The sequence below is a fragment of the Saimiri boliviensis genome, chromosome 7, assembly GCF_048565385.1.
Source record: "Saimiri boliviensis isolate mSaiBol1 chromosome 7, mSaiBol1.pri, whole genome shotgun sequence".
Classification (NCBI taxonomy): Eukaryota; Metazoa; Chordata; class Mammalia; order Primates; family Cebidae; genus Saimiri; species Saimiri boliviensis.
Window position 1 is genome coordinate 13,004,087 of NC_133455.1, and position 24,139 is coordinate 13,028,225.

The 24,139-nt window shown below is 45.5% G+C and overlaps 1 pseudogene; it reads right to left on the minus strand.

Annotated features, from left to right (window-relative positions):
• Positions 1-260: 260 nt before the first annotated feature.
• LOC120364999 (large ribosomal subunit protein eL33 pseudogene) lies at positions 261-21,072 on the minus strand (annotated as a pseudogene).
• Positions 21,073-24,139: the final 3,067 nt, after the last annotated feature.

The window sequence follows — 24,139 nt, forward strand, 5'->3', positions numbered from 1 at the left end:
ATTCAAGGGAACATGGCCACATCATATCACTATCACACACAACCTTGGGAACCAAGAGACCCCTTTTACAGCAAAGAAAGTGTGGTGTGATGTGATAATGGGCCTATGGCCATGGGCTTCATTGGTCTTACCATGTACCTATTGCCCAGAAATCACTGGTCTGATAGAATAATAGGATGGCCTGTTGTATTAACCGTATGTTTCCGACTTTCTTTTTACAAGTGCACAAATCCACTTTTACTGATTTAGTTTTCATTAGTTTAAATATTTGAAGGGTACAATATCACGTGGATTCCGTGTCCAGTGGCCTTAGCAGGAAGATTGCTTTGGAATTTAGCACAAACCATGCCACTGTTTCCATAGATCCGAGTTACCTTTCCCCAGATTACTCTGGTTTGGTTCAATTTGCCACCAGGAGTCACTGTGTTATTCTTTGCTTTGTATAAATAAGCACATCTCTTGCCCAAACAGAGTTCAGTTTCATCTTGGGCATAAACACCTCCAATTTTAAGGAGAGCTGTGTGATCCCTTTGGTTCTGGAGCCCCTGCTTATAGCCAGCAAAAATGACCTTGGGACCACAGCCTTCCAAATATATTCGCCTTTTAGAAGTCTTGTTCCCAGGCTAGGCACAGTGGCTCATGCCTGTAATCCCGCACCTCGAGAGGCTGAGGAAAGCAGATCATTTGAGGGCAGGAGTTCTAGACCAGTCTGGCCAATGTGGTGAAGCCCTGTCTCTACTAAAAATACAAAAATTAGCCAGGTGTGGTGGCACACGCCTGTAGTCCCAGCTACTTGGGAGACTGAGGCAGGAGAATCATTTGAACCCAGGAGGCAGAGGTTGCAGTGAGCTGAGATTGCACCACTGTACTCTAGCCTGGATGACAGAGCAAGACTCCATCTTTAAAAAAAAAAAAAAAGGGCAAAGGCACCATTCTCTGCATATTGGGGGACTAGCCTCACCAGTCCCACGTCTCCTCCATCTCATCCCCCCTCTTCTTTGAACCCACAGAAATCAGTGGCTGGCAGAGACTTCAGGCTGCACTGGTGCCTCACTAAGGCATATGGATCTGTTTCTCATATTTGATATCTGGGGCCTTGCTGACCTAGGAGAGCCTGCCCATTCCAGGGCTAGCCAATTCCCAGAGAGAGTAAATGGCTCTCTTGTGAGCCTTCCAGTGCATACTAACCAATCAGAGCTCATAGCTCCCTTCCCCAACTTTCTCTACTGTTTTCATCCTCTGGACCACTGTTCCCTGTGCTAATCACCCCAGGGCCAGGTACCATACAACTAGAGATAGCTCCTACAACCCAGAGCCTGCTGAAATTATTCAACTGGACTAATCCTAAACCTATTTTCCCTGCCTCACCTGTCCCTGTGAAAACCACAATACAGGCTCTTGCCCACATTTCCCCTCATCCCCCTCTGGTTCCTGACCAGCCCTGGCATTACCAGAAAGTGGTCCTGATTCAGACCCCAAGAAAGGGTTCTTGGATCTTGCGCAAGAAAGAGTTCAGAGCAAGTCCACAGCATAAAGTGAATGCAAGTTTATTAGAGAAATAAACAAAAGAATGGCTACTCCATAACAGAGCAGCCCCAAGGGCTGCTGGTTAGCTAGTTTTATGGTTATTTCTTGATCATATGCTAAATAAGGAGTGGATTATTCATGGGTTTTCCAGGAAAGGGGCGGGCAATTCCCAGAACCGAGGATTCCTCCCCTTTTTAGACCATATTGGGTAACTCTGGATGTTGCCATGGCATTTGTAAATTGTCATGCCGTTGGTGGGAGTGTCTTTTAGCATGCTAATGCATTGTAACAATTAGTGTATAATGAGCAGTGAGGAGGACCACAGGTCACTTTCATCATTATCTTAATTTTGGTGGGTTTTGGCCGACTTCTTTCGCATCCTGTTTTGTCAGTAGGGTCTTTGTGACCTGCATCTTGTGATACCAGTCCTGCCAAACTCCTATCTCATCCTGTGACTAAGAATGTCTAACCTGGGAATGCAGCCCAGCAGGTATCAGCCTTATTTTACCCAGCCCCTATTCAAGATTGAGTCACTATAGCACCCATAACTGGGTGCACTGGGTCACACCTGTAATCCCAGCACTTTCAAAGGCTGAGGTGGGTGAATCACTTGAGGTCAGGAGTTCAAGACCAGCCTGGCCAACATGGTGAAACCCTGTGTCTACTAAAAATACAAAAATTGGCTGAGGGTGATGACACATGCCTGTAGTTCCAGCTACTTGGGAGGCTGAGGCAGGAGAATAGCTTGAACCCGGGAGGCAGATTTTGCAGTGAGCCAAGATCATGCTATTGCCCTTCAGTCTGGGCAACAGAGTGAGACTCTATCACAAAAAAAAAAAACACCCCAAAAAACACAAGATTGAGTCACTCTGGTTCAGATGCCTCTCACAGTGGTGTTTCCCCTATGTGGCCAGGCATGGTCTGGTGTGCCCCCTCCTTTTGGGCACAGTGAGTGAGACACACACTATCTTTTCAATGTCATTGCCTCCTATATTGGCCTCACCATACCTGCATCATAAAATCTACACTTAATAGCACCTGTTGAAGGCCCAGTTAATGTGCTGGAAAAGTATACCTTGCAGGATAGGTTCTATCATTTTTTTTTTTTTTTTTTTTTGAGACAAAGTCTCACTTTATCTCCCAGGCTAGAGTGCAGTGGTATGATCTTGGCTTACTGCAACCTCTGCCTCCTGGGCTCAAACGATTCTCATGCCTTAACCCACTGAATAGCTGGGATTACAGTCACGTGCCACAACGCCCAGCTAATTTTGATATTTTCAGTAGAGATGGGGTTTCGCCATGTTGGCCAAGCTGCTCTCAAACTCCTGGCTTCAAGTGATCTGCTCGCCTCGGCCTCCCAACATGCTGGGATTACAGGTGTGAGCCAATGCACCCAGTTATGGGTGCTGTCTTGAAGGATGCAACTTATTCCTTGAGCTAACAAGTGATATACTGTACTATGCTTCTCTAGTTAGTATATTGGGGTTGGGAAACTGGGGCTGGCCTTTCTCACAATTGCACCTAGTTCCCCACTTGCAGATTTTGTGCTCTCATCTCTGTAGCTTTGGGCTCTGTAGGATAAGAGTTCTAATTTCTGGAAGAACTCTTAGGCCTGGGGACAGAGTAAGCATTCCACTGAATTGGATGCTGTGACTTTATACTACTTTGTTTGGGTTCCTTGTATTGAAGTGACAAGCAGAGAAGGGAGTTACTGAACTGCCCGGAATAATCATTTCTGATTGTTCTGGGGATTAAGGTAGCTGCTTCTCAACAGGGGCAGGAGACAAAATGTCTGGAACCCAGAGGACCCACTAGTGTGTCCTTTGATGCTTTCATGCTTGGGATGACTGTTAATGGGCAGATACAACAACTGTGACCTGGCAAGGGTTCCTAAACACCTATACTCCTTGGGGATGAATGTCTGGGTAACCCCAGTTAGGTTGTGGAAGAGAGAGATGATAAACTTCAATTATGAAATACTTTTGCAAAAATTATAGCAGTGAGAAAATTATGACAGTGAAAGAGATCTGATCTAACCAACCCCCATCTTGCCTTTAACCTCTGAACTACCCTTAATCATTCCTGGGTTTGAGTCAAGCTAACTTTGGGAGACATTTAGTTTATCATTTAGGTAGCAATTTCCCTTCTCCCAAATTAAACCACTTTGTAAAGCTAATGAAAGAATACTAGAATAGGAGCATGAGGGGAGCCTGAATTCTGCTAAGATCTAGTTGTAAATGACTGGTGGCCATTATTCCAGAGGTCACAAGATTTGCTACTTCCTCAATGATTCCTGCAGATAACACCACTAATGTAGAACCTAAGATTGGACTTTTGAGATGTCTTTTCAGGTTTTTGCATTTCTGACAACCAGTGGTTCCACGCAGACCCACCAACTGGTCCTGCGGCCCCCCCATCCAGAAGTGGACTCAGCATGCATAAGGACCACACCCCTATGATTGCATCCCCAACCAATCAGTAGCACCCATTCCCTGGCCAACCAAACTATCCTTGAAAAACCTTAACCTCCAAATCGTTAGAGAGATTCATTTGAGTAATAAACTGTAGTCTCCCATTCGGCTAGCTCTGTGTGAATTAAACTCTTTCTCTATTGCAATTCTCCTGTATTTAAATTGGCTGTATTTGGGAAGAGGGTAAAATGAACCCATTGAGTGGTTACAACTGTGGCCCTAGAACTAGCTTTGGCAGTAGAGACTATGTATCAGTTTCCTCTTGGTGCTGTAACAAATTACCATGAACTTAATGGCTTAAAACAATGCACATTAATTTTCTTCTAGTTCTGTAGTCCAGAAGTCCAGTATAGATTTCACGACTAAAATCAAGGTGTCATCAGGGCTGTATTTCTTTCTGAAGGTTCTAGAGGAGAATCTGTTTCCTTGCCTTTTCCAGCTTCTAAAGGCTGCCCCCATTCCTTGGCTAGTGGCCCCTTCTCTGTCTGCAAAGCCAGCAATGAAGCATCACTCTGGCCCTTCTTCTGTTGTCATGTCTGTCTCTGACTACAGCTGGCAAAGGTTCTCTGATTTTAGGGACTAATGTGATTAGATTGGGCCCACCTACATAATTCAGAATATTCTCCCCTTCTCAAAGTTCATAACCTTAATCATATATGCAAAACCGCTTTTGCCATGTAAGGTAAAATATTCACAGGTTTCAAGGATTAGGATATGGATATCTTTGGAGGTGAAGGGAGCATGATTCTGTCTACCAGAGACTGGAATTTGTTTCACTAGCCCTCTTGCCTCGGCCTTCCTGGAGTTTGTTGGGAGATATGCTCTATAACTGATTGGACTTGTCCCTCCCCTTAATGGTAAAGAGTAAGGGCAACTTTGTTCTTACAGATGCAACTTTGTAAGGGCAACTTTGTTCTTACAGATGGCGGCCCAATATGGAAAGGCATGAGTGGACCTGTGTGGTGCAGGAGGATTGCATTGAAATAAATCTTCCCACCTGGGCGCAGTGGCTCACACCTGTAATCTCAGCACTTTGGGAGGCCGAGGTGGGCAGATTATGAGGTCAGGAGTTCAAGACCAGCCTGACCAATATGGTGAAACCCTGTCTCTACCAAAAATACAAAAAGAAAATTAGCCAGGCATGGTTGCGTGCAGCTGTAATCTCAGCTCCTTGGGAGGCTGAGGCAGGAGAATCACTTGAACCTTGAAGGAGGTGGAGGTTGCAGTGAGCTGAGATAGTGCCATTGCACTCCAGCCTGGGCGACAGAGTGAGACCCCCTCAAAAGAAAGAAAAGAAGAAAGAGAGAAAGAAAGAAATAGAGAGAGAGAAAGAAGAAAAGAAAAGAAAAGAAAGAAAAGAAGGAAGGAAGGAAGAAAGAAAGAAAAAGAAATTCTTCCCAGATTCCTTTGATTATCTTCTTCCTTCTCTACTGGTCAGCACCCTACCCACACTGAATTGCCTCTCTACTTCCGGATTTGTAATGCCATGCCATTGGAATTTGCCAGCCTGGATGGCTGCAAGGTGCTAGGTTACACAACTAAGGAGTACAGGGGAGTTAGTTTCCCCAGGGATCTTGGCTGCTAAGAAATGGAAGATGGGAGACAGCTAAGCAGATACATTCCTTCTCCTTGCTCCCTTTTGAGGACCTGTTCCTAGATGTGGCTCCTCACGGTCTCTCTGGAAAAGACCAAGGAAGCAAGGCTGATGAGTAACCTGCTGTGGAGGATTGGGATCAGTGGCCAGCATGGCAATATTACACGAGCAACAGGTTCATGTGCCTGATGTACAGTAACATACCAGTTACACTGAGACAGCAGGGCTTGCAGCAGAGAAAGAGTTTAATGGTTGCAGGGCAGCCAAGGGAGGGGATGAAAGGAAACACTCAAATCCATCTGCTCAAGGAGTTCTGGGCTGGGGTTTTTAAGGGGATCAGGAACATTTTGGTTGTTGATCAGGGTAAGGGGGACAAAATAATCAGGACATGGAAACTGAATTCTTTTGTGATTCAGCTCCAATGGTGTCCTTCAGTATAGCTGATGTCAGTAATTTCACTGGTATGTAGGACCTGAAAGAATATCTTAAAGGGAAAACTTAACATTTCACCATGATGAAGTTGTAACCTATAGAGCAGTTAGGGAAACTATAATCTTTTTTTTTTTTTTTTTTTTTTTGAGATGGAGTCAGGTTGGTCTTGAACTCCTGACCTCAGGTGATCCAGCTGCTTTGATCTCCCAAAATGCTGGGGCTACAGGCATGAGCCACCGTGCCCAGCCAACACATCACATTGATTTGTATTTCATCTCAGCTCTTTCCTCTTTCCTTCCTTGTTCTCACCTCCATAGGCTTTTAACTCCTGAATAAAGTGTTAGCACTTTTATCTTGTCTCAGGCTCTGTTTTCTAATCAGGCTAGCAAAGTAGGTCCCAGAGAAATAATTATTTGAGTATGATAAAGGAAAAGTCTGTAGTATTAGGCCTCTAGATGTTTAGAAAGAGGGTTGTAAGACTGTAGAGACCACTAAAAAGAAGGTCGTAAAGACATACCCCTGTGACCTAACACTTCTGTGGAGGTATGCCCCTAGGTGGCTCAGTCATATGTGATGGTGATGCAGAGGAAGTCGGGATAGTAGGAATTCAGAGCCTGAAGAGAGAAGTTCCATGAAGCCTTCCCTCCTATAAGATACAACTAATTGTTATTATTATTATTTTCTGAGACCAACTCTCACTCTGTCGACAGCCTGGAGTGCAGTGGCGTGATCTCAGCTCACTGCAACCTCTGCCTCCTGGGTTCAAGAGAGTCTCCTGCCTCAGCCTCTGGAGTAGCTGGGATTACATGTGTGTGCCACCACACCCAGCTGATTTTTGTATTTTTGGTAGAGATGGGATTTTACCATGTTAGCCAGGATGGTCTTGATCTCTTGACCTCATGATCCACCCACCTTGGCCTCCCAAAGTGGGGGGATTACAGATGTGAGCCACAGTGGCTGGCCTTTTTTTTTCTGAGATGGAGTCTTTCTTTGTCACCCAGGCTGAAGTGCAGTGGCATGATCTCGGCTCACTGCAACCTCTGCCTCAGCCTCCCTAGTAGCTGGGACTATAGGCATGCACCACCACACCCAGTTAATATTTGTACTTTTAGTAGAGACAGAGTTTCACCATGTTGGCCAGGATGGTCTCAATCTTTTGACCTTATGATCTGCGCACCTCGAGCTCCCAAATTCCTGGGATTATAGGCGTGAGCCACCATGCCTGGCTCTATTATTAAATTTTTGAGACACAATTTCACTCTGTTACCCAGGCTGGAGTGCAGTAGTGCAATCATGGCTCACTGCAACTATGTTTGTTTGTTTGTTTGTTGATTTGTTTTGAGATGGAGTTTCGCTCTTGTTGCCCAGGCTGGAGTGCAATGGCGCAATCTCGGCTCAGTGCAACCTCTGCCTCCCAGGTTCAAGCGATTCTTGTGCCTCAGCCTCCTGAGTAACTGGTATTACAGGCATGTGCCACCACACCTGGCTAATTTTTGTATTATTAGTAGAGATGGGGTTTCTCCATGTTGGTCAGCCTGGTCTCGAACTCCTGACCTCAGATGATCCACCTGCCTTGGCCTCCCAAAGTGCTGGGATTACAGGCGTGAGCCACCTCACCTGGCTGGAGCTCACTGTTTAGCAGAGAAGACAGAAAAGATGCATCTAAATGAGAAGTGCAGAATATAAGGGGCGAGTTTGTTTTAGGAGTTTTCAGTGCCAAGAAACAGATGGTCTCCTATTACTGTAAGGATATTAATGGAAATAAGGAAGGCAGGGATTTCAAAAGGCTGCCAGGCCTCATGGGAATTCAGGTAAAAGTGTGCAATTCAGCCTCCCTCCGTGTATCAAACCTGAATCCTGCTGGGTTTCCGAATGACTACATCCTGGGCAGGAAACATAAGGCCCTTTAGATCCAACACAGCATTCCCAGTTCTATTATTTCATAGATAAGCTACTGTAACAAACAGGCTTCAAAATACAGGGGCTTAAACAAGTTAGAAATTTCCTTCTTTTATATGTGCTAGTCCATAGATAGAAGATGGTTCAAGGAGATTAGGTGGCTTTTATGGTTTGAATATTTGTTCTCTTCAAAACTCATGTTGAAATTAAATCCTCAACGTGGCAGTATTGAGAGGTGAGATCGTTAAGAGATTCCTAGGTCAAATTAATCCTTTCATGGATTGATAAATTAATGGGTTATCATGGGAATGGAACTGATGACTTTATTTATTTTTATATTTTGAGATGGAGTTTCACTCTGTCATCCAGGCTGGAGTGTAGTGGGACGATCTCTGCTCACTGCAACCTCTGCCTCCTGGGTTCAAGCGATTCTCCTACCTCAGCCTCCCAAGTAGCTGGGATTACAGGCACCGGCCACCACACCTAGCTAATTTTTTGTTTTGTTTTATTTTTAGTAGAGATGGGGGTTTTTCCATGCTGGCCAGGCTGGTCTCGAAATCCTGACCTCAAGTGACCTGCCCACCTCAGCCTCCCAAAGTGCTGGGATTACAGGTGTGAGCAACTGTGCCTGGCCTAATAAAATCCACCCCCTCCTCCTCCCCCTCCCTCCCCCCTCCCTGTTTTTCTTCTTTTCTTCTTCCTCCACCTCCTTTTTTTTTGAGACAGGGACTTTCTCTGTGGCCCAGGCTGGAGTGCAGTAGCACAATCACAGCTCACTGCAGCCTCAAACGCCTGGGCTCAAGCAATCCTCCTGCCTGTCTCCCAAGTAGCTGGGACAATAGGCACACACAATCATGCCCAGCTAAGTTTTTTAGTTTTTGTAGAGATGGAGTCTCACTATGTTGTCCAGGTTGGTTTCAAACTCCTGGGCTCAAGGAATCCTCCCCCTTCAGCCTCCCAAAGTGCTGGGGTGACAGGCATGGACCACTGTATCCAGTCGCTTCCCTTTACAAATGACCCAGTTTTAGGCATTATGTTATAAGCAACAGAAAACAGACTAAGACAGCCATTATGCTTCATGAAGCTGAATGGGGACCCAGGTTCTTTCTGTGTTGTTGCTCTGCCATTCCCTGGCATAGGCATAGTACAAGCTGGCACACCAGCACTGAAACAGCATTTAAGCCTGAGAAGCAGGGAAAGAGGAACTGGGAGGGCATGCTGCTGAAGTGGCACCCTTCACTTCACTCACATTCTGTTGCCAAGAATCTAATCATAGGACTCCTGGCACAAGGTAGGCAGGGAAATGTAATTTCTAGGCTGGACGTGGTGGCTCATGCTTGTAATTCCAGCACTTTGGGAGGCTGAGGTGGGTGGATCACTTCAGGTCAGGAGTTTGAGACCAGCCTGGCCAATATGGTGAAATCTCATCTCTACTAAAAATACAAAAATTACCCGGGCATGGTGGTGGGCACCTCTAGTCCCAGCTACTTGGGAGGCTAAGGCAGGAGAATTGCATGAACCTGGCAGGTAGACTGAGTGGAGATTGTGCCGTTGCACCCTAGGCTGGGGGACCGAGTGAGACTCTCAACAAGAACAAGAACAAAATAGAATGTAATTTCTAGCTGGGCTAAAATTCCTGGGGTAGGGGGTACTACTACTGAAAGGAAGGAAAAACGAATAGTCGGTTCAAACTGGATATGGTTGCAGAATTGGCAAATAAATATATAAGACTGACACCCAGTTGACTTTGACTTTCAGATGAAGAACAAGTCATTTTTTAGTATAAGTATGTCCCACCTGGATATATTCATTGTTTATCTGAAAAATTATTTGCCGTTCGTTGAAAGTCAATCTGACCGGGAGTCCTGGAAAACAGTGATGTTAATGTCAGTGCTTTGGAGAAAAGAGCATGAGTTGCTATTGAATTCTCAAAACTTACCCTGGTTTCTTTCTTTCTTTTTTTTTTATTTTCTTTTCTTCCTTCCTTCCTTTCTTTTTTTTTTTGAGACCGAGTCTGGCTCTGTTGCCCAGGCTGGAGCACAGTGGTGCAATCTTAGCTCACTGCAGCCTCTGCCTCTCGGGTTCCAGCGATTCTCCTGCCTCAGCCCCCCAAGCTGGGATTATAGGCACCCACCACCACACCTAGCTAATTTTTGTATTTTTAGTAGAGACAGGGTTTCACCATGTTGGCCAGGCTGTTCTCAAACTCCTGACCTCAGGTGATCTGTCCACCTCAGCCTCCCCAAATGCTAGTATTACAAGTGTGAGCTACCGTGCCTGTCCTGGTTTCTTCCTTCTCTTTTTTTTTTTTTTTTTTTTTTTTTTGTATTTTTTTTAGTAGAGACGGGGTTTCACCATGTTGACCAGGATGGTCTCGATCTCTTGACCTCGTGATCCACCCGCCTCGGCCTCCCAAAGTGCTGGGATTACAGGCTTGAGCCACCGCGCCCGGCCTCTTCCTTTTCTAGGAAGGTTTAGTTGTCCAGCTCTTCCTTGCTTCCATAAAATACCTCCAAAATTCTTTCATTAACTTCCTTCTTCCCTGCCCTCCCTTCCTTCCTCCCTTATGCCCTCCTCCCTCCCTTCCTCTCTCTCTTCCTTCCTCCCTCCTTCCCTCCTTCCTTCCTTCCTTCTTTTCTTCCTTCCTTCCTCCTTCCTTCCTCCTTCCTTCTGCCATAGGACATTTCCATTACTCACAATCAAAAACTTGCAAACAAAACATTGCACATAACCAAGTTTAACCTTGAAAGAGGCATAAATGACAGCAACTCTTTTGGGAATATGTATCGTTTCTTCTGAGGCATCTATAAAAGCCATCACTTTCGCCAGCAACAGGATTGAATGTGCTACTGTGGTTTGTATTTTATTGTTGTTCTTGTTTTTAAAAAAACTACTACCCAAGGCCTATGTTGCAAATAAGTGAGAGAGGTATGGATTTGTGCTGATAGCTATCACCTCAATATTACAAAGGCAGATTTTTTTTTTTTTTTGAGATGGAGTCTTACTCTATCATCCAGGCTGGAGTGTAGTGATGCTATCTCAACTCACTGCAACCTTGGCCCCCCAGGTTCAAGAGACTACTTCATCAGCCTCCCAAGTAGCTGGGATTACAGGCATGTGCCACCACATCCAGCTAATTTTTATATTTTTTAGTAGAGATGGGGTTTTGCCATGTTGCCCAGGCTGATCTTGAACTCCTGAGCTCATACAATCCACTTGCCTCATCCACCCAAAGAGCTAGGATTACAGGCATGAGCCACTGTACCCGACCAGAAAGGCAGAATTTGAATACATTTCTACTATTGGTCTGGCCAAGAAAAAAGTGGCCAATGCAAATTTTATTTTACTCTTCTCTCCAGTCTGATAAAGGAGAGAGGCCAGCATGGTGGCTCACGCCTGTAGTCCTAGCACTTTGGGAAGCTGAGGTGGGTGTATCTCTTGAGGTCAGGAGTTTGAGACCAGCCTGGCCAACATGGTAAAATCCCGTCTCTACTAAAAATACAAAACTTAGCTGGGCGTGGTGGTGGGTGCCTGTAGTCCCAGCTTCTCAGAAAACTGAGGCAGGAGAATCACTTGAATTCTGAAGGCAGAGGTTGCAGTGAGCCAAGATCATGCCACTGCACTTCAGCCTCAGTAACAGAGTGAGACTCCATCTCAAAAATAAAAATACCAATAAAAATGATAAAGGATAGAAAGGGGAAAACATACAAAGAACAAGCAAGAAAGACAAATGAGGAGAAACAGCCAGGCAATTTACAAATTGGATCTTTTTTAGTTTTTTTTTTTTTTTTTTTTTTTTTTTGAGACAAAAAGAGAGTTTTGCTCTTGTTGCCCGAGCCAAAATACAATGATGTGATCTTGGCTCACCACAACCTCCAACTACCATGTTAAAGCAATTCTCCTGTCTCAGCCTCCTGAGTAGCTGGGATTACAGGCATGTGCCATCACACCTGCCTAATTTTGTATTTTTGGTACAGATGGGGTTTCTCCATGTTGGTCAGGCTGGTCTCGAACTCCTGATCTCAGATGATCCACCAGCCTTGGCCTCCCAAAGGGCTGGGATTACAGGTGTGTGCCACCATGCCTGGCCACAAATTGGATAATTATATTTAGATATAGAAGCATCAAAAATGAGAAAGTTACTTCCAGGTAAAAGGTTCTGATATTCAGGGAGCAGCAATCATTATATCAGACTTAACAGAGAGGTTTGAAAGATCAACTAATAGGAGAGGTTTTGATAAGACTTAGAGAAACACTTTTTGACACCTGAGAGAGGGCAGTCAGAAAACAAGGACTGGTGTGGATCTTTATCTCTTGGTAGTTGAAAGAAAAGGGCAAATTGCTCTTATTCATCCAAGGTGGATCAGGCGAGCTCATCAGATCCTTCAGAGTCTAATGAATTATGCTTGGGGTTTCTTAAGGTTTGATGTTCCTGGTCATTTTAACTGTTCTTTTTATATGTCTTACTACCATCATGTCTCCTCTGTGTGAGCTTCTTCCTCCATTCCCATTAACTCTCTAGAGGTGAGGGCTGCAGGGAAACGTGATATGTCACTTCTTGAAACGCAGACCACTGGTTTCTTTCTTTCTTTTTCTTTTTTCTTTTTTTTTTTTTTTTTCTGGTAGAGATGATGGGATCTCACCATATTGCCCAGGCTGGTCTCAACTTCCTGGGCTCAAACAATCCTTCCCCTCAGCCTCCTGAGTAGCTGGGACTACAGGTGTGTATCACCACGCCTAGCTAATTTTTTTGGAGAGATGGGGTCTCCCTATGTTGCCCAGGCTGGTCTTGAAATCCTGGGCTCCAGCTATCCTCCCACCTTGGCCTCCCAAAGTGCTGGGATTATAGGTGTGAGCCATGGTACCCAGCCCAGACCAATAGTTTCTTGATGCTTCATGCCTTTCAGAAAAAAACGATTACAGAATCACAACCTGCTCAGAAGTGTGGTAAACCCAACAATCTGTCACCCCAAAAGTGCTCATCATGTGGAACAGTAGCAATCAGATTCATGGCTAGCTCTTGTGAAATAGAAACGTGACACTTCATTGACTGCCAGGTGGTGCTTAAATAAACTGGGACACTTCACCTTGAAAGCTTTTGGCAAGTGCTGGGAAGCCAAAGCAGAAATAAATGATTTACAAAGCTACGCACATTGCATAGGAATAGTCTAGTCACATGTCCTGCAATGCCATAGCCTCATGCTATTGAGCACATGGATTGTAGCTACAGGGTGACTGAGGAACTGATTTTGGAATTTTATTTAAATTTTATTAATTTAAATTTTTATTTTATATATATATATATATATATATATATATATATATATATATATATATATATATTTAAGATGGAGTCTTACTCTGTTGCCGAGGCTGGAGTGCAGTGGTGCAATCTCAGCTCACTGCAACCTCTGCCTCTGGTTCAAGCGATTCTCTTGCCTCAGCCTCCCAAGTAGCTGAGATTACAGGCATTTTTAGTAGAGATGGGGTTTCACCATGTTGGCCACACTGGTCTCAAATTCTTGGCCTCAGGTGATCCACCTACCTTGGCCTCCCAAAGTGCTGGGATTATAGTCATGAGCCACCACGCCTGGCCTTATTATTAACTTTTTGAGACAGAGTGTGGCTCTGTCACCCAGGCTGGAGTACAATAGTGCAATCATGGCTCACTGCAACCTCTGTCTCCCAGGTTCAAGCAATGCTCTTGCCTCAGCCTCTCAAGTAGCTGGGATTACAGGCGTGCGCCACCACACCCGGCTAATTTTTGTATTTTTAGTAGAGACGGGGTTTTGCCATGTTGGCCAGGCTGGTCCCAAACTCCTGGCCTCAAGTGATCTGCCCTCCTTGGCCTCCCATAATGTTGAGATTACAGGTGTGAGCCACTGCACGTGGCTACAAAAGAAACCATTTTAAAATGAACAATTTGGCTTAGGTGCTGTGGCTCATGCATGTAATCCCAGCATTTTGGGAGGCCAAGGTAGGCAGATCACGAGGTGAAGAGATCAAGATCATCCTGGTCAACATGGTGAAACTCTACCTCTACTAAAAATAAAAAGATTAGCTGGGCATGGTGGTGCATGCCTGTAGTCCCAGCTACTCGGAAGGCTGAGACAGGAGAATTGCTTGAACCCAGGAGGCGGAGGTTGCAGTGAGCCAAGATCGCACCATTGCACTCCAGCCTGGTGCCTGGCAACAGAGCAAGACTCTGTCTCAAAAAAAAAAAAAAAAATTCATGACATTTACTATGTTCACAATGTCATGCAACCACCGCCTTTATCTAGTTCCAAAACGTTTTTATCACCCCAAAAGAAAACCCCATACTCATTCAACAGTTGCTCCCCGTTCTCCTCTCCTCCCAGCCCCTATCAACCACCAATCTGTTTTGTCTCCATGGATTTACCTATTCTGGATATTTCCTATAAATGGAATCATACAATATGTGACATTTTGTATCTGGCATCTTATGCTTAGCATATTGTAACTGATTTCCATTTTAAATAAAAAAACCTAGGCCGGGCGTTGTGGCTCACGCCTGAGGTCAGGAGTTCAAGCCAACATGATGAAACCCCATCTCTATTAAAAATGCAAAAATTAGCTGGATGTAGTGGCATGTACCTGTAGTCCCAGCTACTCTGGAGGAGGCTGAGGCAAGAGAATGGCTTAAATCCAGGAGGCAGGGATTGCAGTGAGCTGACATCACACCACTGTGCTCCAGCCTGGGTAACAGAGCGACACTCTGTCTTAAACAAGCAAGCAAACAAACAAATAGAACCCCCCCTCCAAAACACCAAGACTTATTTGGCTAAGTTTGAATGAGTGAGTTTTGAGGACAGTGGGGTAGCTATCATTCAGATTAATTATCAGGACCGTTCCTTATGGGCTAACCCGTGCTTGAGTTTTATGTGATTATGGCTATAAGTAAAAAGTAAAGGAATTTCAGAGGTTATTTAGTGAAAACAAGATTCCTTAATGAAAACCACATTGTGGTCCCCAAGCAATGTTGTTCTGGCATCTTGTGCACATCCACATGGCAGAACACAGTATGGGTACCCTCTACTGGACATCACCATTGTATGTCATATAGCTTTGGCATCTTGGGCCAGTTATTACCAAATAAAAGCCAACAGTGCCTGATAGCAAAGATGGTACCCAATGGTACGAGGTGAGGATGTTCTTTGGCTAAAGTGGAATTCAACTGAGATAGCCAAAACCATCAGAAATAGGCTGAGCATGGTGGTTCATGAGCCTGTAATCCCAGCACTTTGGGAGGCCGAGGTGGGCAGATCACTCGAGGTCAGGAGCTTGAGACCAGCCTGGCCAATGTGGAGAAACACCATATCTACTAAAAATACAAAAATTAGCAGTGTGTGGTGGCACATGCCTGTAATCCCAGCTGCTCTGAAAGCTGTGGCAGGAGAATCACTTGAACCTGGGAAGTGGAGGTTGTAGTGAACCAAGATTGCACCACCGCACTCCAGCCTGGGCAACAGAGTGAGATTCTGTCTCAAAACAAAAACAAAAACAAACAGGAAACAAAAACAACCAAACAGAAAAACACCCAGCAGAAATAGCATCATGCCTGGTTAATGTAGGCATATCCAGAACAGGAGGAAAGACCCACAAACCTGCCACTGACGAGACTCATTTCTGTGTGTGATCCTCTCCTGTGCATTCCTGGAAATTCTGACAGGGAACACACTTCGCAGGAGCCTGGAGCTCTACATTAAATAGTAGATGAGGGCATAGTGCATTGTCTTGGGTTGGGTTCCCCAAGAATCCTTGCCAAGACAAGAATTCAATTACAGGTTGTTTATTTGGGAGGTGATCCCAGGAAACAACATTGTGGGGACAGAGAAATGGAGACAGAGAAAAGAAGACAGCCAATAAAAGGTGTGTTACCAAGCAGGTTACCACTGTGGGCAGCAGGAGCTCGGTCTCACTAGGGAGCCCTGGAAGACTGTACAGAATATGCTTACGTCTCAGTGTTATCTCAATGGAGGGTAAATACAGAGCTGGGTTTTTTTTTTTTTTTTTTTTTTTTTTTTTCTGTTTTGAGATGGAGTCTTGCTCTGTCGCTCAGGCTGGAGTACAACGGCATGATCTCAGCTCAACCTCTACCTCACCGGTTCAAGAGATTCTCCTGCCTCTGCCTCCTGAGTAGCTGGGATTACAGGAGGCCAAGGCACCACAAAAGTTAGCTGCCATCACACCTGGCTAATTTTTGTATTTTTAGTAGAGATGGGGTTTCACCGTGTTGGCCAGGCTGGTCTCAAACTCCTGACCTCAAGTGATCTGCCCGCCTTGGCCTCCCAAAGTGCTGGGATTACAGTCGTGAGCCATTGTGCCCAGCCAAGAGCTGGGGTATTTATCTGACAACTCCCATCCTTCACTGAGTGAGGGCTATTTCTAGGAACTGGAACTTTCTGGGACTTCTGGGCTATCCTGCTTGCAGACCAGGTGTGTGTCCACAACCAGAACAAAGCCTTCATTCAGAGAGACACAAGGAACATCCTTGGTATTTAGAAATGAGTGTTGGGGGGCTCTGGGCAGGGCCCCAATAGCATCCCCTATACCAGTGATTACACCAGGCTATGAGCATAGAGGAACTGATCATATTTATCCCTGTGTTGGTCTGTCTTTGGCCCCATTTCAATCCTCGCCCTTGTTTTGTTTTTCTTCCTCCTTCTCTCTTATGTATAATTTATGCTGTCTGGCTATGTCTTATGTACCCTTTTAAGCTGCCTTAAATCTCTTCTGGAACACAACAGAGTATAAATAATAAATACTAGTGAGGAGTAACATTTTTCCTTTATTTCTGACCATTTTCCCCCATTCCATATCTTCTTAGAACAGACACGTATTCATCTGTGCCCAGCCTTGTATTGAGCACATTGAAAACATTTGATTATTGTTCTGTAAAATAATAGGCAACACAAAGATACATCGAATGGTTTATAAGCTGACCCTGTGACCAGACCCAGATACAGAGGCACAGTCCTCTCTGGCCTCTGATTTCTTAAACCCAGTGGTTAGAACAGTGTTTGCCATACAGTACAGGTGCCCAGAAAATATGTGTTGAATGAATTAATGGGACTTATAGGACCTACATTGTATTAGTCCATTTTCATACTACTGTGAAGAGATGCCCAAGACTGGGTAATTTGTAAAGAAAAGGAGGTTTAATGGACTCACAGCTCCACACGGCTGGGGAGGCCTCACAATCATGGCAGAAGGTGGAGGAGCAAAGGCAGGTCTTAAATGGCGGTCGGCAAGAGAGTGTGTGCAGGGGAACTGCCCTTTATAAAACCATCAGATTGGCTGGGTGCAATGGCTCACACCTGTAATCCTAGCACTTTGGGAGGCCAAGGTGGGCAGATTGCCTGAGCTCAAGTGCTCGAAACCAGCCTGGGCAACATGGTGAAATCCTGTCTCTCCTAAAAATACAAACAAATTAGCCAGGTGTGGTGGTGCATGCCTGTAATCCCAGCCACTTGGAAGGTTGAGGCACGAGAATCACTTAAGCCTGGGAGGTGGAGGTTGCAGCAAGCTGAGATTGTGCCACTGCACTCCAGCCTGAGAGATAGACTGAGACCCTGTATCAATCAATCAAAAATAATAAGACTATCAGATCTCATGAGACTTATTCATTATTATGAGAACAGTATGGGAAAAACCCAGCCCCATTATTCAATTACCTCTCACTGGGTCCCTCCCATGACACGTGGGGATTATGGGAGCTACAATTCAAAATGAGATTTGGGTGGGGACACAGCCAAACCATATCATACATACAGTAAGGCCTCCCTTAGACCACCAATTAGAAATTCACCAACATACTGGAATTGTGCTGTGTTTTTGTTTTCTTTGTTTGTCTAATATGGGGTCTCACTCTGTCACCCAGGCTGAAGTACGGTGGCATGATCACAGCTCACTGCAGCCTCAACTTCCCAGGCTCAAGTGATCCTCCCACCTCAGCCTCCTGAGTAGCTAGGACAACAGGCATGCACAACCACACCTAATTTTTTTGTTTGTTTGTTTTTTGTTTTGTAGAGACAAGTTCTCACTATGTTGCCCAGGCTGGTCTCAAACTCCTTAGTTCAGATGGTTCACTGCCTGGGCCTTCCAAAATGCTGGGACTACAGGCATGAGCCACCGTGCCTGGCTGCAATTCCTTTTTTTGTAAGGTCAAGGTTGCCCTTGAAATTACCATCATGTGGATGTACTTAATTTCATGAGCATAAGCTGAGGGGTAGGGACTAAAGATAGATCTAGAGATGGTGCTTTAAAACGTATACCCAGCAGGCTATGTGCATCGAAGAACACCCAATGGCAATTCAGAGGCAGTCTATTTATGAGCCTAATCTTTGCTTGTAGATGTCCTGGCAAACTGTTCTTAATTACACCTCTATTGAGCAAAGAATTACCAGCAATGCTGGAAAGTGAGCTCCCCAGGAATCTCATATGCTAGAAATAGAGGGGCTGCTTTACATTCCATGAATCTCTGAGGAACATGTTCTATTTAACTCCCTGTTTCCCCACAGGCATGGTTTGGGGCTAGGTTCTCCAGAAGCAGATGCTTATATGGAGTTTGGGGTACAAAATGCTCATTAGGAATCAATCAGGCCAGGTGCGGTGGCTCAAGCCTGTAATCCCAGCACTCTGGGAGGCTGAGGAGGGCTGGATCTCTTGAGTCCAGGAGTTCAAGAGCAGTCTGGGCAACATGGTGAGACCCTGTCTCTGCAAAAAAAAATACAAAAATTAGCCAGGCATGGTAGTTTGAGCCTGTAGTCCCAGCTACTTGGGAGGCTGAGGTGGGAGAATCACTTGAGCCTGGGAGATTGAGGCTACAGTGAGTTGAGATCCCACTCAACTGTACTCCAGTCTGGGCAACAGAGCAAGACCCTATCTCAAAAATAAATAAGTACATAAAGGAATCAGTCCCTGTGAAAGGAATGAGAAGAAGCAGGATTGGGCAAAGGGAAATATACAGCTAGAGTGCAGGTTTGACCAAGGTTTGGCTAACCAAGAGGGGAGCTTCGGAGCAAGGAGTGCCTGTCAAAGTGCTCCAAGTCAGGTGGAATGGGTGACCTTTATAAATGACTTTCCTGGCTGGGTGCGGTGGCTCACACCTGTAATCCGAGCACTTTGGAAGGCCGAGGTGGTTGGATCATTTGAGGTCAGGAGTTCGAGACCAGCCTGTCCAACATGGGGAAATCCCATCTCTACTAAAAATACAAAATTAGGCCAGGACCAGTGGCTCATGCCTATAATCCCAGCACCTCAGGAGGCCAAGGCAGGTGGATGATGAGGTCAGGAGTTCAAGACCAGACTGGCCAACATGGTAAAACCCCCTCTCTACTAAAAAATACAAATATTAGCTGGGCATGGTGGCCCGTGCCTATAATCCCAGCTACTTGGGAGGCTGAGGTAGGAGAATTGCTTGAACTGGGGCCTGGTAGGCGGAGGTTGCTGTGAGCCGAGATCACACCACTGTACTCCAGCCTGGGCTACAGAGCAAGACTCCATCTCAAAAAAAAAAAAAAAATTAGCTGGGTGTGGTGGCAGGTGCTTGTAATCCCAGCTATTGGGAGGCTGAGATAGGAGAATTGCTTGAACCTGGGACTCGGTGGTTGCAGTGAGCCGAGATCACGTCACTGCACTTCAGTCTGGGAAACAGAGCAACACTTCATCTCAAAAAAACACTTTCCTTGCTCAGTCAACAGATGCAGGCTACCCTGGGAAGGACATGGCCTTGGGCTGGGCACGGCTCTGCAGCTGAGGCTGACCTTGAAAGAGGTGACAGCTGCAGTCTGTCTGCTGACTGCACTCCCTGCAGTCCCTGGACAGCAAGTCCTTCCTTGAGTGGGCATGTGGATGGCCCATCTCCGTGACCAGCACAGAGATCACGTGCCGGACGCCCACAGTAGTAATTAGCTTGATAACATACTCCTATCGGTTGCCTTTTTCCCTTAACCCCGTATCCTTACTTTCCTACTTCCTACAAGGTGCTTCCTCCACTTCCCAAATAAACTACTTGAACCCAAGTCCTTGTCTTAGGGTCTGCTTCTGGGGGAACTGAACCCAAGACATATCCAACTCGCCTTTAGAGTCATGTTCCTATGGGCAGGACTGGAGGTTTCTGGTTTTGTAAATTTACTTTTCTTAAGTTGCATAGACATAGGGTAACTTCAGTCCTGTTTTGCTCAACACAATTTCTGTTAAATATGTCGCCTTGGTGTTCCATTCCCTAGATGTTCCCTTTTGTCTTAAGAGTCTCCTAGTCTGGCTGGGCACAGTGACTCATGCCTGTCATCCCATCACTTTGGGAGGCTGAGTTGGGTGGATTGCTCGAGCTCAGGAGTTCAAGACTAGCACGGGTAACATGGTGAAACCCTGTCTCTACAAAAAATACAAACAAGATTAGCCAGGCATGGTGGTGCTAGCCTGTAGTCCCAGCTACTTGGGAGGCTGAGGCAGGAGGATTGCTTGAGCTCGGGGGACCAAGACAGCAGTGAGCCATGATTGCACCACTGCACTCCAGCCTGGGCAGCAGAGCGAGATGTTGTCTCAAAAAAAAAGTATCCTGGTCTGGATGACACATTTTCCCCGCTTTCTTTCCGAAGGTGTCAATGGATGACACTTTTTTTTTTTTTTTTAAGATGGAGTTTTTGCTTTTGTTGCCCAGGCTGGAGTGCAATGGTGTGATCTCAGCTCACTGCAACCTCTACTTCCCAGGTTCAAATGATTCTCCTGCGTGAGCCTTCTGAGTAGCTGGGATTACAGGGGCCTGCCATCATTCCTGGCTAATTTTTGTACTTTTGGTAGAGACTCGGTTTCACCATGTTGGCCGGGCTGGTCTTGAACTCCTGACCTCAGGTGATCCGCCTGTCTCAGCCTCCCAAAGTTCTGGGATTACAGGTGTGAGCCACTGTGCCTGGCCTAGATGACACATTTTTAATCATCCTACAACTGTTTGAAGTGAGTGATCATTGGTCAGATACATGGACAGGGAAAAGTGGTTAGTTTTGATTTGAATGCCATCAACCCATTGTTTACTTTGGGTAATTCATCCCACTTTAGAGCTGGAAGCAGCTTTCGGAACTGGCTATTCCATGGACTCTCCACTTCTTTTTCTGTTATGCTGCACATGGTCAGGCATTCACATGCTAACACTCCCAGGGGAAGTCCCAATATGCCAGCTGTAACTCCGCTCCTTTTATCTCCCAACAGGGAAAGCATATTAAATGCTGGCAAGAATCAGGTTGTTATAGGGATGATGATGTATTATTTAAAAATACACGAGTCATCCTCCAGCTAATAGTACTTTACCATTAGCATCAGATCACTCATGGCACAGTTCATGACCAATCAAATTTGAGAACGGCTGATCTCTTCCCAAATCCCTGAATTACATAAAAAAGTCATCTAGCCTCATGGTGTCTTCATTTTCTCACCTGGAAATGGGGATGGTAAAATCTCCTTCTCTCTCTGGTTGGGATGTGGTGGAAGGCAAATGAGATAATGATCATGAAAGCCTGGGAAAGTATAAAACCTTAAAGAAATGGAGGCGATGTGATGGCTGTCTGGATAGGCCAAGAGGCAGCCATATTTGCTGAGTCTGCAAGAATCACACCAGGATTTACACAATAGGCTCCAGGGGAATTGGGTCCATCTAGTTTGCACAGGAATTCTTTCCTCAAGACATTTACAAGTTAAAATTTTACCAGTTTATCTTCTTCATGACTTAGAAAAAAAAAAAGAAAAAATATTTTACCAGTGCTCCTGGTCATTAATTACATAAATTCTCTGCTGAGCGTGGTGGCACGTGAGCACTTTGGGAGGCCGAGGCAGGTGGGTCACCTAAGGTCAGGAGTTCGAGACCAGTGTGGTCAACATGGTGAAACCCCATCTCTACTAAAAATAAAAAATTAGCTGGGTGTGCTGGCATGTGCCTGTGGTCCCAGCTACTCAGGAGGCTGAGGTAGGAGAGTTGCTTGAACCCGGGAGGTGGAGGTTGCAATGAGCCGAGATTGCACCACTGCACTCCAGCCTCGGTGACGGAGTGAGATGTTGTTTAAAAAGAAAAAAAAGTTCTCTACATCTTTGCCGAGATATGTTAGTCAGAACCCAAAGTTATAAGAGACGGAAATTCAATATAAATTAGCTTGAATAAAAAGTGAGAGTTGGGGCCAGGTGCAGTGGCTGGTGATCGTGATCCCAGCACTTTGGGAGGCCGAAGGGGGGACTGCTTGAGGAGCTTGAGACCAACCCAGGCAACAAAGCAAGACCCTATCTCTACAATTTTTTTTTTAAATTAGCTGGGCATGGTGGCATGCACCTGTAGTCCTAGCCACTAAGGAGACTAAGGTGGGAGAATCGCTTGAGCCCAGGAGTTTGAGGCTGTGGTGAGCCATGATTGTGCCACTTCACATTAGACTGGGTGACAGAGTGAGACCCTGTGTATTAACAAAAATGGTTATATTGGCTTGCACGAGGAAGCTGTGGGAATGTCCCGAACATCATGAGGATTTTCTGTGCCACTTATCCATCCTGCTGTCTGTATACTGGTTTCATTTTTTTGAGAACAACTTCTTTCTTAGGTGGGGGCATGGGTCTTGAACCCCGGGCTTCCATTTTTATGGCCTTGTGACCAAGAAGGAAAGATACCCTTTTCCCTGACCCTGACCCCTCAGGTTAAGCTAGAAGAACTCTAGGGTAGCCCTCTGATTGGCTCATCCTTGGACCAGTCATTGTGGTCTGAGCCAGTCGAGACTGATGCCCACACCTCAAATGAATTATCCAGAGTTTCTCATGTGCGAAGCTACTTTGAGGACTGTTGGGAGCTGGCAGCCATCACATCTGTGTCTATCACGGGAAACTGCAGTCTTATACATTGTCAAACCTTTATTCCTAATCAATCTATTACACTTCCAGGGCTATAAATAATAAATTATCTCCCATTCCTCTGATGCAAATATTTTGAATATTTTAATGATTGCTTTCCAAAGCCTAGTTTCAAAATCACCCCTCTAAGATTTGTGCCAGTGTATATTCCCACAAACATATGGTGGTGGGCATCCTTGAATTATAAGCTGTCATTGATCTATACTGGTGGTTCTCAGCTTAGGATTCAGCCTACCCAGGGGACAATGAAAGTAACTGCAGACTTTTTTTTTTTTTTTTTTTTTTTTTTTGAGGCAGAGTCTCACTCTGTTGCCCAGGCTAGAGTGCTAGGATTATAGGCATGCACCACCATGCCCAGCTAATTTTTTTTTTTTGAGATGGAGTTTTGTTCCTGTTGTCCAGGCTGGAGTGCAATGGCACAATCTCGATTCACTGCAACCTCTGCCCCCCTGACCCTTGGGTTCAAGCAATTCTCCTGCCTCAGCCTCCCAAGTAGCTGAAACTACAGGCATGTGCCACCACACCCAGCTAATTTCGTATTTTTAGTAGAGACAGGGTTTCTCCATGTTGATCAGACTGGTTTGAACTCCCGACCTCAGATGATCTGCCCACCTCAGCCTCCCAAAGTGCTGGGATTACAGGTGTAAGCCACCATGTCCAGCCTAATTTGGGTTTTTTTAGACAGTCTCACTCTGTTACCCAGGCTGCAGTGCAGTGGTGCAATTTTGGCTCACTGCAGCCTCCGCCTTCAAGGTTCAAGTGGTTTCTTGCCTCAGCCTCCTGAGTAACTGAGATTGTATGCATGCACCATCATGCCCATCTAACTAATGTATTTTTGGTAGAAACAGGGTTTTGCCATGTTGGCCAGGCTTGTCTCAAACTCCTGGCCTCAAGAGATCTGCCTGCCTTGGCCTCCCAATGTGCTGGGATTCCAGGTGTGCACCACCGCGCCCGGCCAGACTGGAGACATTTTTGACAATCATAACTGAGGTGATGCTACTGGCTTCTAGTGGGCAGGAGGATGAGATGTTGCTAGGCACTCTGTAGTGTATGGGACAACTCCCCACAACAAAGACTTATGTGGCCCCAAATGGCAATAGTCCTGAGGTGGAGAAACCCTGATTTATACAAACAGATTCAGATATGATCTATACAAACAGGAACATAAAATAGTCTCTTGGGAGGCCTAGGTGGGCGAATCACGGGGTCAGGAGATCGAGACCATCCTGGCCAGCATGGTGAAACCCCATCTCTACTAAAAATACAAAAATTAGTCCCTGGTGGCATCCGCCTGTAGTCCCAGTTACTTGGG